A 13,431-nucleotide genomic window follows, 5' to 3' on the forward strand; every position below is an offset into this window, starting at 1 on the left:
GTTGAGGTTCCCTCTTTTCAGCTAACTCTAGCCTGTGTCAGGTTGACATAAAACTAGCCAGCCAGCCCATGACATACATATGTGAAAGTAATATGAGGCTATTGATCTGTCAAGAACCACAGAGTCACTGAAGCATCTCTTGAAGAACTTTTATTTTTTGGTCAATGTAATGTCACGCTTGACAAAGGATTGGTGTGTGTGTGTGTGTGCATGCACACACACGCAAACAGGTACTAATTATGATGAGATCATCCTTGATCCTGTGTTCATTCCCCATAGACACTGTTCAATGCTAACTGCAGAAGAGGAAGCAAAGGGAGAGAAAAAGCAAGTACAGTCTCATCATGGATAGTGGAAGTCAGGAAAGGACATGGCTGTGGTAAAGTGCTCATCTGGCAAGCACGAAACTCTGGGATTGATTTGTAGAACCACACAAGCAGGGAATAGTAGTTCATAGAAGATGGGGAATTAGAAATTCAAGATCATCCTCACAGAGACTTCTGAGGACACCCTGGGCTCTATGAAACACTGTCTCAAAGGAAGAGCATAGGAGGAAGAGGATGAGAAGGCAACAATTTTTGATGTCACCTGGAGAGATGGTTCAGTGGTTAAGAGCATTGGCTGCTTTTCCAGAGGATCTATCTTCAACTCCCTGAGCCCACAAGGTGGCTCACATCCTTCTGCGACTCTAGTTCCAGAGGATCTGATACTCTCTTTTGGCCTTCATGAACTTCGCATGCATGTGGTGCACAGGCATGCAGGCAGACAAAACACTCATACACAAAATGAAAACAAATTAAAAAATATTTTAGAAGTGGAAAAGGAGGAAGAGAAAGAAGAATAAGAAGATGAAGAAGACAAAGACAAGGACCCCAGCCACCAGAGCTACTGGAGCCATTGCCACCATCAGGCCTAATGGCATGGCTCTGCAATCTCGGACTACTTGGAAGTCTGAGGCAGATGCATTACAGGTTCAAAGCCCGCCTGGGCAATTTAGTGGGATTGTTTCCTGAAATAAAAGTATGCAAATAACTCTTCTGAGATGACTCAGCTAGTAAAGGCACTTGCTACTAAGCTTGATAACCTGAATTTGATCCTCCATCCCCACAAGGTGGAAGGAGTGAACTGACTCCAAAATTGTTCTCTGACCTTCACACATGATCTCCATGAGGCAGGTGCATGCACACACACAAATTAGTAAATGTCCAAAAAAGGGATTGCACATTTTCCTTTGAGGGAATGCCTTTTCTCCCTCCTTTTCTTTTCTTTTTTTTTTTTTTTTGAGACAGGGTCTGGCTGTCTGGCCAAAGCTTTCCTGGAAGTCTTGCTCATCCTGCATCTACATCCCATATGCTGGGATTGCAGGCGTACACCTCCACATACTTAGTGCCTCAGTTATTCCTTTGCTCAGCACTTTGTGCTATGATTTCAACTTTCTCTGGGTATATTAATGTGCCTCCGACACTTGCCCTTTCTGTTTTTCTGGAATCTAGTGCCATCACTAAACAGAGGGAGCTTGGTTTCAAAGGGCACCTGGTACTCCCTTTCTACCATCATTTCCTTCCCTTGTTTTATTTAAAACTAGCACACATGCTAACATGCACATGCACTCATATGGAAATGCAGCAATATATTTGGGGCCAGCATCTATAGCTCAGTGGTAGAGCACTTGCCTGGCCTGCATGGAGCTCTGCAAGATGGGAAAAAGGCATTATAATGTTTATCTTGACATATTGTAGGTGGCTGCTAATTTTATTATTTAAAAGGGGGCCTGTTTTCTTGTCTTTAGTTCTTACAAAGTTGTGGTGGTTCCTATGAGTCTTTATTACAAGCCCTTGATTTAATTTTTTTGGATAGGGTCTTGCTATATATCCCATTCTAATCTTGCCTCAGCCTTCCAACATTTGGGATAGTACCCATAGCCCTCTACCAACTTTCTTTCTAAAACAAAGCAAAATAAGGGTTATTTAGTCTTTATTCTTAGGTCAGTGTGTACCTTTGAGAATCATGTGTCCCACATGCATGTAGGAGTCATAGGATTTCCTGGAACCAGTGTTACAGGCGGCAGTGAACTGGCTTGAAGGTGCTAGGAACTGAACCTGAGTTCCCTGTAGGAGGAGTAAGTGCTCCTAATCATCGAGCCTTCTCTCTCCACATCCCTAGTCCTTGACTGTCGAAAAGCAAGAATTGGGATTACTGCGATACTATATCGCGCTGGCAAAACAGAATCAAACCTCCCACTTCGTTAGTCAGAGGAGGTCTGTAATAAAACCTAGTCATTCTGCACCCTATATGAAAAATGAGATTTTTTCCCACCACTTTCCCATTCTTTAAAAATGATCATTACTTGCCAAGTAATAGAAACATGCAGGGAAGCTTTTAATCAACTTCAGTGTGGAATTTCCAAGCACTAATTTGGACAAGGCAAGCTGGGTAGGCTAGGTGGTTAGGGTTTGCTGCGCAGCTACTCGAGGGTCTGCGGTAGCCAAGAGCTGACGACCGGGTAAAGCCTGAAGCTGTAATGATGTCAACTTGTTATTTACTTTCCAAATCTGAATGACTGAGCAAGGCGAAAGGAGAATCAATCAACCACAATGTGACCCTACAGGCGGAAAAAACGCAGTGCTACCACCAGCATGCAGTGGGGGAAGGGAAGCACGTGTAAACCGGGCCAGGGTTGCATCATGAGCGGGCTCGGGTTTGCGATTGCACCCTTCTGTAATACCTCAGCATCAGTCTGCACGAGCTCAGGAGCCCGGGAGCTACGAAGGGCAGGCTCAAGGGAGCCCCACCAAATCCTTTGGGGTGGGGGAACTTCAATGGCAGCGATAGCTAATAAGCCAGTGTTCTGCTGATTCACAATTATGGAGACTGTGTAAGTGTGTATTTTTTATTGATGCGCTCTAATAACGGTGTACCAACAGTCGTTTGACATCTTTGACGTTTCGCAGCAATATTTTGCAAGGTAATTTTGAGGTCCGCCTGTTTGATGGAGAACCGGCCCCTTAAAAACTCGCCCGGGGTTCTCCCCCTCCCCCCAACCACCAGAGCAACAAACGCCTAGTGTTCAAGGAAGGAGCAAGTGAGGTTAGAGTTTAAATTGCTGAGTGTTACTGGGCTCTTAGCACCAAGCTCATTAGAAGCCTAAGGGAGGGGCAAATTGATTTTAAAAATACTCAACAAGGCAGACACCAAAGGTGCTGAGGAGGAGGGCCGGATATTTATTTAATTGAATTAAAGCCGGGAGTTGGGGGGAATCGTAACCAACGTGGAAGGGAGGAAGAAGCGAGGAAGAAGCGCCAGGGCTGGGCCTTACCAGCCATGGCAACAGAAAACACTTTGCCAGCGCCTGCGGTTTCAGGCCTGGGGGTGGGGATTTGAAGATCTAAGAACCTCAGTACCCTAACATACCCTTCCCCAGTTTATTTGTGTCTTCGTCTTGTTTTGAAGCTTCTACCCTCTGCATTTCTGATTCCTGGCTGGGAGATGTTTTGCAAAGGTCATGGCTGCGCCCGAGTCCTCATTTTTTTTTTTTTTGGTGGGTGGGCATAGAGGCAAGGGTGTGTGTGTGTGCTTTAAATCTTTAGTTTTGAAGGAGATGTTCCTAGAGACGGGTTGCACGAGGACCTCCTAGGCCAGCTGGGGCGGCTTCATCTTTGAGGTGGGGGATGGTAACACTTTCAGTGGCTTGGGTTACCATTCCCTCCCCCAACCTGCAGGGTGGCCCTTGTTCTCATCCTCCCCCCCCCTCAAAGCCACCTTGGAGTGCCAGGGTTTGGGATTGGGTATGTTTGTGGGGGCCCTGTTCCCCTCATTCTTCTCGGGGCCTGTAGAAAAGGAGCTAGAGACCGGGTTGCGGCCCAGAGGGCAGCGCTAGAGCTTCTCTCCTCCACCTTGGGCGTGGGGCAGAGTGGAGTGGGGGTGGGGAGGCTTTAGGGTGAAGAACTGCAGGGATGTAAGTCTCTTCCCTGCCCCCGGGGGGCTGGGTCTGGACTTGGTAGGGGTGAGGGCGGGCCTGGCGTCCTAGCCCTTAGTGGGGGAGGGGCTGCCGCGTGGGGACGCGCCCCCCCCCCCAAGGCGCTAGGGGGAGGGGCCGGCGGGGACGCGGTGGGGGAGGGTAGAGCTGTAGAGTGCCTCCTCCAGGTGTCTGGGGAGGGCGACGTGCTGGCGACCCCCTTGGCACGTCTCCCAACCAGGGTAGGCGTGCTCGCGTCCGCTCCCAGCGGAGGTCACTTGGCTGTGTCGGTCCCTCCCGCCGTCCCGCCCTCTCCCGCCGCCGCCGCTCCCAGCCCAGCCCCCCCAGTCTCGACGCTCGGGAGCGACAAGCCGCCAGCGCCCCCGCCCCGCCGCCGCTGCAGCGCCCTCCGGCCGCCATTCGCCACCGAAACTTTCCAGCGCCCGCTTTTCTCGGGGACTCGGTGGCGGGCCGGGGGCGGCGCGCGGCTGCTCCGGGGCGCCTGGCCCTCGTCGGCCTCCGCGCGGCCCGGGCTTGGTGACGGTGGACCCGCCAGTACGCACAGAGCGCGGCCACAAGTTGCACGGCTCGTGGCGAGGTGAGTGCACGCCGGGCAGGGGCGCAAACTTCTCGGGCCCAGGGGCTTGGCGGTGACCCCCTATCGCGGAGGTCCGACCCTGGAGCTCCAGGAGGGGAAAATTCCTGTGTGCCCCCCCCACCCCCCGGGCTGGCGCGCTCCCTGCATGCTGAACAATACCTCCGGGGCGGCCGCTCCCCGAAGTGGCCGCGCGCGCGGGGGGCGGGAAAGGCCTGGGTGCGCCTTTGTTTTGGGGAGGGGGACAAGCAAGTTTAGGGAAGCGCTGCCGTTTAGTCTCTGCATCTCTTTGTCTGCGGCTCCAGAGGGGGCTGACTGGGCTGACCTGGGTCGCTTTGGGACTTGGGGGCCGCGCGGGATCCCCTTGTGGGGGAGGGGAGCCCCATTCATCCTCGAGGCGCGGGCCGGCGCTCCCGGAACCCGGTGGACGCGCGGCGGCGCGCGGGGGAGAGAGGCTGGCCCGCCTGTGCTCAGTTTCCGAGGCACAAACTGTCAAGGAAGTCCGGGAGCCCCCTCCCCACACATCTTCTCGGGCCTCGTCTCGGGACCAGGCTTGGGGGGGTTGACACCGATGAAGGGCGGCTCCCCCGGCTAGGTAAGGGTGAGGGACCGCCCAGCGCGGCCTGGGGAGGGTGTAAACCTGTTGCTTTGGGGCTGGGGAGGGGTTCTCCAGATATGCCCTCACCCACATCCCCGTCTTAGGAATTTCCCTTACGCAGAGACGGATGCTGGGAGCGGGAGTTTATGTGGGAGGGGTGCGCCTTTGAACATTGGTGATCTAAGGGTTTTGTGACAACTTTAGGAGCCTGGAGGCCCGCCGGTGCTGGATGAGGCCTGGGCTTCACGTGCGTGACCAGTGCGCAATCAGGAGCTCAGGTCTTGTTTTTTTCTTTCTTAATTTCTTTTTTCCTTATTCTTTTTCTTTTTGCAGTGTCTGGCGTTCTCAAAGCCCTCCGCACTGTAAATTCCGCAGTTAGGGTCAGCTCCTACCAAGTGTTGTGGAGCAAAACCTAAAACGGCCCCCCCCCAACCAAAACCTAAGCCTCACTGCTAGTGCAAGTGTTTGTTTCTGTTCTGCTTTGGTGTGTGCGCCTTGACCTGACTTGTGTTTTGCTCTGAACTAGTCCCTGGTTTAACTTGAAAGAGGACACAGGACTGACAGTAAGAGGAGTGAGCACCTTTCCCCCCAGGCGTCAGTTCAGGGTAGCAAATGAGTCTTGACGGCTCTAAGAAATTTACCATTTGAGTCATTTCTAGAAGACACATAGAAGAAATGAAAGAATGTTGAGTGTAGATGGCGCTTTTATTTTTAAAAGGATTTCGTGTCCAAGTGTGCTGCAGATTTATTTCCATGGAACCATCCACCTGGGTAATTAGTACAACGATGAAAGTTGAAATTCACTCGATCCACTTATTAAAATGGCCCCCTAAAGCTTTCCAAGCCTTTAATCTCTCTCTCTCTCTCTCTCTCTCTCTCTGTCTCTCTCTGTCTGTCTGTCTCTCTCTCTCTCTCTCTCACACACACACACACACCTGTGGTGACTGGTATGGACGATTTGGGGTGTAAGGCCCCCATCTGCCCCAGGATACCTTTTTACTTGGGTCAGAGAACTCCATTTTGGCAGTACTACTAAAAGAAAAAGGAAGGCATTTTACCCCTTTTATGGTATTGGATAAATACTCATTTAAAAATTACCTCGGTTTTGCTGTTGGGTAAATGCTGGGTACTCTGCTAGGTCCAGAGAGTCACACCAAGGCAAGACCTTTGGGGGACACTGGAAACGGGGGGGGGGCTGATTGGTGTTCAGTAAGGGTGGGCTACCAAGATCTGTGGACTACTGACAATTGCCTTTGATCCAAGATTATTGTGGTTTGAATGAGAATACCTCCGTTGGTTCATATATTTGAATGCGTGTTTCCCAGTTGGTGGAAATGTTGTTTGGAAGGTTTAGGAAGTGTGATCCTGTTGAGTTTGTGGTTCATTGAAGGTGGGCTTTGAGGTTTCAAAGGCCCACAGCATTCCGTTAGCTCACTCTCTCCCTGTGCTTGTGGATCAGATGTAAGCTCTCAGCTACTGCGCCAGTGCCATGCCTGCCTGCTGCCATGCTCCCTGCCATGCTGGACGGTTATGGACTAATTAATCCTCTGAAACTGTAAGTCCCAATGAATTTTTCCTTCTTTAAGTTGCCATGGTCATGGTATCTCTTCAAAGCAATAGAAAAGTAACCAAGACGATCAGATCAGTCCAGAGAATTAGAAATACCTTCAAGTTTTATATATTTATCTCTATGTCTTAAGTTTGTGTGCTTTAGTAGGTGGTGTAGGGCTGTGGAATTGTAAATGATCCTGAAGCATGTTTTTGTGTGTCCTCATGTGTACGTAGATGTTTGTGCACTTGTGTTTCTGGTTGCATGTGTGTATGCATAGTGGCAGTCAGAGGTTGACATGTGTCTTAAATTGATAGCTATCGACATTATTTTTCAGGCAGCATTTCTCACAGAACCCAGAGCTCACTAATTTGGCTAGACTGGCTGACTCCCAAATCCTAAGAATCCTCTTCAGTGTTGGGATTATAGACTCAGGCTGCAGCAACCACATTTTTATATGGGTCTCCAGGGATTAAACTCAGGTCCTCACTATACTGACAGAGCCATCTCCTTGAACACCAGTTTTACATATCAAAGAGTCTGTGTTTTTATCCGAACTGTAAAAGAGCCCCCCAATTGACCAGTTGCTGGACCGTGAACTCCTGTAATTTTTTTGAGCATCATTCTATACATATAGAAAAATCAAAAGAAGGGGCTAAGGATATAGCTCAGTTGCTAGGCTACTTGCCTAGCCATCAAGAGGCCTGGTGTTCAATCCCCAGCTATGGGTGTAATCTTAACACTGAAGTGGTAGAAAAAGAAAGTTAGTAGGGGCACAGCTTGGTTGCCGAGTGCATGTCTCAGTTCGAATGCATGGGGCCTTGGATTCAGTTCCCATTACCTCAAGAAAGAAAGAAACAAAACAACAACAAAAAATTGTAGATTTTGGTGTGTGAATAAAGAAATAGACTTCACTTTACCACAGTGTCCCTGCAATGAAGATTTTATTTTTTTTTAAATTACATTTTCATTTATTTGTGTTTCTCTTGTGTGTGTAAGTCAGGACAACTTGTAGGAGTGAGTTTTCTATTTCCATGATGTGGGTACTGGGTATCAAACTCAGGTTGTCAAACTTGGCACCAAGCCCCGTACTGGGTAAGGGGCTTATCACATTATCATTATCATCACATTATCTTGTGATGAGGACTTTGTAGAACTTTCAGCTGTGGATTATATTCACTGTTTCCATTTTCCAGCCAAGGAAATTGACATTTTTTTTTCTGAGACAGGGTTTCTTTGTAGCCCTAGATATCCTGGAACTCTGTAGACCAGGCTGCCTTCAAACTCAGGGAGATCTACCCTGCCTCTGCCTCCAAAGTACTGGGATTGAAGGTGTGCATCACCATGGCCTGGCTGGAAACTGACTCTTAATGGGGGAGTTAATGCACTCATTCATGGGGAGGGGGGAAGGGCATGTGAATCCCATGGCCCAGCCCTTAAACTCGGTTTTCCTCTGCCTTTTTATCTATCTAATGTGAACTTTCCCATTCGAGACAAGAGGTCTGTAAATTCCAATCCCTTTTCCTGCCCCCTCAGGTCTTCATTACATGTTGATAGAAATCTGTCAGTATTAGTTGTCTTTCAACTTCTTGGAAGGCAGACTGTGGTGCAGGGATTATTTTCTTATATAGCTTTGCCACAGAGTCACGTGTATGTGTCCTTAGACTTGAATTAGCTGGTCTATTGGAGTCCATTTTATGGATTCAAACAGTGCATGGAAGTAAACTAATAAATTAACATGTCTTTTGGACAGAGTTAAATGTGCAAAGGTTCGGTTGCCCAGGGCTGTTCTGGTATTACTTAGTGAAGTTTTCATTAAAAAAAAAAGCAGGAATTTGAGTATAGTTTTTGTAGGGCATTCTTTTGATTTTGAAATAATTCACACAAGTAGACTTATTTAAACAATCGTGTGTGTACGTGTTCACGTCATTGGACAACCTCTGATAAAGTTTCTCAGGTATTGTCCATGTTGATTTTAATTTTTGTGTGTGTGTCTGTGCACGTGTGTGCAGATGTGTGAACATGTGGAGGCCTGAAGTTGACATTCAACTTCATTTGCTTTTCAAACAGGGCCTCTTATTGAACCTGGAGCTCACCAGTTTATACACACTGGACTTAATATAAACCACCTGACCAGTGAGTGAGTGCTGGGATCTTCCTCGTCGCTATGTCACAGTTCTAGGATAATAGGCATATACCACAATACCCTCATGGATCCTGAGGATCTCAATTTGGGTCCTCAAGCTTGTGCAGCAAGCACTTTACCTACTGGGCCTTCTTCCCTTTTTTTCCTATTGAGACAGGATCTCATCATGTAATTCTCATGAGCCTGGAATGCTTTGTAGACCAGGCTGGTCTTGAACTCAAGAGATCTGCTGCTTCTGTCTCCCAAGTGCTGGGAATTAAAGTGAAGTCACGTACCAGCATGTATAGACCCCACCTTGTATTTTGAGTCAAATTCTTTCATTGGCCAGGAGCTCTCCCATGAGGCCAAGCTGGTGACCTAGTTAGTGTTCACCTCTGCACAGCTTTTTTTTTCCCTCCCACTGAGACTGGGTCTGTGTAGCCCTGGTTGTCCTGAAACTTACTGTGTAGACCAGGCTGGCTTCAGACTCACAGAGATCTGCCTGCTTCTGTCTACTGAGTGCTGGGATTAAAGATATGCACAACCACTGCCTGGCCAGCTTGCACAGCATTTATGTGGCTTCTGAGGATTAAACTCAGGTCCTTCTGCTTGTGCTGCAAGGATTTTGCTAGCTTTACTACCTCTCCAGCTCCCATGTTACGTCTTCACATACTTGTTTGTGTGTGAAACTGAGGAATGTAGTCTACCACGGAATTAACTACACCAATTTTACTTTTTTCTTCCTTTTGAGACAGGGTTTCTCTGTGTACCTTTGGAGCCTGTTCTGGAACTAGCTCTGTAGACCAGGCTGGCCTTAAAGTCACAGAAATCTACCTGTCTCTGCCTCTTGAGTGCTGGCATTAAAGGCAAGCACCACCACTGCTTGGTCATTTTTACTTTTTTTTTTCTGAGACAAGACTTCACCAAGTTGCCTAGGCTAGCCTTGACTGGGTCATGAGTAGCTGGTATGATGGGCCTGTCTCATCACACCTGGTCTGTGTCTGGTGTTTTCATTCAATTTCTTGGAAGCTCTGGGTACTTTGGTTTCCTTCCAGCTCTTTCTTTAAGCTGAAATCTTAAATATTGAGTTTGAATTCAGGAGGTCAAAGTCTTCCAGATTAAAAGACCCACAGAAGATGTGCTTCTACAAGGTGCTAGTCATAACAGTCAGTTCCTTTAAAAAATGAAAACATAGCTGTTAGTGTTCCTGAACATTGGCCCTTGACTCAAGATATTTTTATTAGTTATTTTATGTATGCTTTGCATAGTTCTGTACATGTGTTAGAGATATTATTTGTAAGGGAGGATGAGGGAAAGGAGAAATCCAACTTTGTGTCTACTGGAGATACCTTTTTGCATCTGTTCTCATGTACTATTTTTATCTTTTGATTTTAATTTTATTATTTGGTTTAATTTATTCCTTTTCTTCCCCTCCCTTTTTTGTTCTTTGAGCCAGGGTTTCACTACATAGTCCTGGCTGGCTTTGTAGACCAGGCTTGCCTGTCTTTGTTTCCCAAATGCTGGGATGACAAGTTCTGTGCTTGACTTAATTCATATTTTGTGTGTGATGTATATATGTGTTCATGTGTGTGTATTTGGACACACAGATGTGTGTGTATGCACATGGTTTCTGTGTACGCATGCACACACCAGAGGTTGATGTCAGATGCCTTCCTCAATCATGCCCCATCCTACCATTTTTGGAGACAGGATCTTTCACTGAACTTGGAACTCTTTCTCACCAGTGCTCCAGTGCTGGGATTCCAGATGTACACTGGTGCTGTTCCTGGCTTTTTCATGTGGATGTTGGGGATCCTGACATGTCTTTGTGCTTGGATGGCAAGCACTTTACTGATTGAACCATATCCCTATCCTCTACTTGTTTTATTTTGAGATAGAGTTTTTACTGTGTAGCTCAGGCAGGCTTTGAACTTGATGTCTTCGTACATCATTCTCTCCCGAGGGCCCCACCTGCTGGTTGAGCAGCCACTAGACAGGGAGGTAGTTCCTCTATGATGGGTGTTTTTGGTTTTGTTTGTGTTTTGTTGAGATGAGGTCTCACTATGTAGACTAGGCTGGCCTGGAACTAGCAGATGATTCATTGGTCTCTGCTTCATGAGTGCTGGTATTAAAGGCATGTGCTACCAAACCTGGCCCCTTATTTTTTCCTTGAAGACCATGAGTCTCCTTGCTGACTCAGCACCTTGCTGGCCTTTATGATGTGGACTTCTTTCTGTGCCTTCCCATACCCATCTTTTTATTTTGCTTGTTTGAGTTATGTTTCTGTTGTTATGGCTTGTGAGGCTCATGTGAGCCGCAGAGAAAAGATGGAAAGAAGGGAAGGGTGATGGAGGGCGAGACTTGAGGGGAAAAATCTTGCCTCCAGTCTTGTCTCCAAAGGCCAGTTCCTTCCTTCATGCTAAAAATAGTCATGGAAAAAGAAAAAAGTTTATCTTTCCAACATTAAGAAAGGATAAATGTTTACAAAATGATTTTTATCTTGCTTCCTCATTGGAGCTAGTTTTTAAACGTATTTGGTGAAAGATTAACAGTTTATTGAATGTCGTGTACATATGACTTTTTTTTTAGAGGGAGTAAAGGATGAATTCTAGGTGTCAGAAAACCTGAAGGGGGCCAAGAGTCTTGTCTCACTCAGTCCAGAAACTGTGATGGTCTGTGCAGTGCTGAGGGATCAGTGTAGGTCCCAGCACAGAGTAGGGAAATCTTGATCAAGAAGGTGGGGCTCAGAAGGGATAACCCCAGGAATAATTTGAGATACCTTTATGCTCAGTGGGAGGTGAAGACAAGACCTGAACTATGGGCTCACTATAGATGGCCTTTTTGAGTCAGGCTTCACTCAATGGCTTTCTTTGAGCTTGATCTCCTTCTGAGGCACTATTTATTTATTTATCACCTACAGAAGAGAGGCACCTCAGGGCAACCCAAATATCCTGATGGAGATAGACATAGGGCCTCATACTTATCTATTGCTTGGAAGAGACTTGATTTCAGATTCTTTGGGAGGCCAGAGCCTTTTTTTCCCACCCTGCCTCCAACTCTTCAGCACTCTTTAGCCTCTCGAGTGCTGGGATTGCAGACATGTATTACCTAGCTGGCACATAAGTGTTTGGGGGCCAGGGTATGTTAGGAGGAAATGTTAGCAGACAGCTGCCATAAGAATCTCAGAGCTCACAGAAAAAGGCAAGAGAGGAAAAATGGTCCTTGAATGGTTGAATTTCAGGCTTATAGGTATGGGGAAGGAGGCTGCCATATAAACTGCCCTGCAAGCACTCCACAAAACTGTCTCTGTTTTTTGTTTTTTCTTCTTTTTTTAATATGTCAAAGATGGTTAGGTCTAGCTTGAGGTCAGCTTCTTGTTACTTGTGATGAAGAAAATCCCCAGATAGCTATGTCTCTTGTTTATGCAGACCCAGGAAGGAACTAGCGACAACACTGGCCAGCCTGGAATTTCATTGCCACACAGGTAGGCCAAGAAACCTGGAAGGGTATAGGCAAGGGCGTGTCTCGGGGTTTGGCTGGTTGCTGACTCTAGGTGCTACTTCTGTCTACATTTGCATAGCTTGTGGCATACTGAGGTTTTTGGCATTGAGCCAGAGGATTGGGGACCATGCTGGTCATTTTTTTAAAAACTTGACACAAGTCAGGGTCATCTGAGAAGAGAGAACCTCAACTGAAAAAATATCTGCATCCAATTGGCCTGTGGGTAAGTCTGTGGAGCATTTTCTTTATTAATGATTGATGTGGAAGGGCCCAGCCCACCGTGGGAAGTGCTATCCCTCAGCAGGTGGTCAGATGGTTCAGGGTTGTATAAGAAAATAAGCTCTGCAAGCCATGGGGAGTAAGCCAGTAAGTAGCACCCCTCCATGGCCTCTGCTTCAGTTCTGCCTTCAGGTTACTGCTGTTGTTATTACTGTTATTGTTATTTTTTGAGATTATAACTACAACATTTTCTCCTACCCTTTCTTCCCCCAAACCCTCCAATATATCCTCTGTAACTCCAATCCCATGGGATCTGGCACTTTCTTTGTGTACATGTATGTATATGCACACAAAGCACACACATACATGCAGGCAAAATACTCATACACATAAAATAGCATAATAAGTAAATATTTTTAAAAAGTTGTAATCTTTCTGTATAGAACTGCTGACAGGTATTTAACATAATCTAATATCTACAGTGGCTTAGAAGTGGTGTCCAGGCTGTTAGCTTCAAACCCTGGGCACTTGAACTTGCAAAGCTCTTGAAGTCGTGCCCATAGGTCACTCATGTGAAAATAAGCCATGGTAAAACTACAGAACTCATTTTGTATTTGATTTTTGGGAAAAAATGGAGTGAATTCTTGTTATTTTTGTTGTTGAGGCAGCATATCGTGTTGCCCAAGTTGGTCTCACATTTACTATGTAGCTAAAGTTGGCCTTGAACTCCTGATCCACCTGCCTCAGCCTGCCAAGTGCTGGGATGCTCTGTGTGCACTGCTATGCCAGGCTCTTAAAAAGAGGAAATTCTTACTTACACTGCTTACTTATGTTTTACTTTGGGCTATACTTTTGTTTTCTATGTTCTCATGGCAGCTGATGTGTTTAC

The 13,431-nt window shown here is 46.8% G+C and overlaps 1 protein-coding gene across 28 annotated transcripts in view; it reads left to right on the forward strand.

Annotated features, from left to right (window-relative positions):
• The first annotated feature begins 2,729 nt into the window (after positions 1–2,729).
• Positions 2,730–13,431, forward strand: part of Tbl1x (transducin beta like 1 X-linked) — a 161,071-nt gene continuing 150,369 nt past the window's right edge. For 12 of the 28 annotated variants that reach the window (XM_087903058.1, XM_087903068.1, XM_087903065.1 and 9 more), the window contains exon 1: positions 4,333–4,553. The gene's annotated coding sequence lies outside the window, so the exon portion shown is untranslated. Of the gene's footprint in view, positions 2,876–4,332; positions 4,554–6,607; positions 6,704–13,431 lie in introns of those variants that run through there. The other 16 variants (XM_087903078.1, XM_087903076.1, XM_087903077.1 and 13 more) reach the window with 3 other exon arrangements.

Source organism: Myodes glareolus, chromosome X (assembly GCF_982192425.1).
Source record: "Myodes glareolus chromosome X, mMyoGla1.1, whole genome shotgun sequence".
Classification (NCBI taxonomy): domain Eukaryota; kingdom Metazoa; phylum Chordata; class Mammalia; order Rodentia; family Cricetidae; genus Myodes; species Myodes glareolus.